Source organism: Hippocampus comes, unplaced genomic scaffold, assembly GCF_001891065.2.
Source record: "Hippocampus comes isolate QL1 unplaced genomic scaffold, H_comes_QL1_v1.1 scaffold57, whole genome shotgun sequence".
Classification (NCBI taxonomy): Eukaryota; Metazoa; Chordata; class Actinopteri; order Syngnathiformes; family Syngnathidae; genus Hippocampus; species Hippocampus comes.
In genome coordinates, this window is record NW_017805039.1 from 2,144,104 (window position 1) to 2,145,546 (window position 1,443).

Genomic DNA, 1,443 nt, shown 5'->3' on the forward strand with positions numbered 1-1,443 from the left:
AACAGTGAGCTTCTTTTTGGGGGGTGCGCTTGGTAGAAACGATGGAGCAAGTGTGTGAGAGAGAGAGAGAGAGAAGGAGAGTGAGAGAGAGAGGGTGGGAGGGATGCAAGGAAGGAAGGAGGTGGGGGCATGATGGAGAGCTAAGTGAAAGAGTGGAAAAAGGGAGGAGAGAGGAGGAGTGGATTTATTATTCATGTGTTTGCGATAAGGATTAAGTTAAACAGGTTATTGGGGATAATCCACAGAGATTTCACCACATGAGGCGGCCGTGTGTGTGTGTGTGTGTGTGTGTGTGTGTGTGTGTGTGTGTGTGTGTGTGTGTGTGTGTGTGTGAGACAGAGATCTTGTCTAAGCCGGTAAATGAGATGAGAGCGACGCCCCACTACAAACACACACACAAAATTATAGTAATATCTCGAACGCACACACACACACACACACAAGTCAGTGTCTTGGTCTATGTGGGTGTGAAAGTGTGTGTGTGTGTGCGTGTTCCTGAGTGTGTTTGCATGTCAATGAATGTCTTTGCAATTGAGTGTTTGTGGCGTGTGCATTTTTCTAGGAAAATATCATGCTATTGAACTCCAACATTCTCCCCCTCTAGACTTTTTTTTTTTCTTGCTCAAATTGTCGCCTTGTCTTTCATAGGGTAAAACTAAATAAATAAATCAGGGAAAGGAACAAAGGGGGGAAACAAACATTTACTTTGAAATTCCCAGAGTAAATAAGTGCATCCCGAAGGTTCTTTAAACCTTCTCATAATACACAACACATGTTTTCGTCCTTAGAGTGGTCTTCAAAGAAAGCCTCGGAGTGAGTGACATGTCATTTCTTTGGGTAGTTGGCTTTGATCTTTGGGCCAATCACAGTGCAGCGACATTTGTGGTCTTTTCTTTCCAAAAACGTAGTCCCCCAAAAGCTCAATCCTGTTTCCTGTTTTTTTTTTGGGGGGGGGGGGGGTTTGCTTTTAAATGACTGAAATAGCAAACAGAACAGCAACAGCATGACTCAAATTAACGATATGTACTTGTGATCTCAAAATGCTGATATCATGTAGTGCGAACAAGTCTGGCAACGTGCTGAGCCTATATTTTGAATGATTCTAGTAATGCCACTGTTATGGTTGATTGAAACATCAAAGCCCTCTGTCTTATAACTGTACAATGACGATATGATCATATTAGCTCAAATTGCTAACATTATGCTAAGATAGCTCGGCTCGCAACATGCTCGGCCTACTGCTTTTGCTTTTGAATGATTGTAAAAGTAAATGGAGAGCAAACAGTCTTTCCACTCAATAATCGCTTAGCACCTTGTTTTGTATTTCTCTTGTCACTTCAAAGTGCTTCCAAAAAAAAAAAAAAAAAACTTCTTCCTGCCTTTGCCACACTTTGCCAATGACTTTGGTTTGGAGAGCCAAGACCCTCCCCATTGTCAAAACAA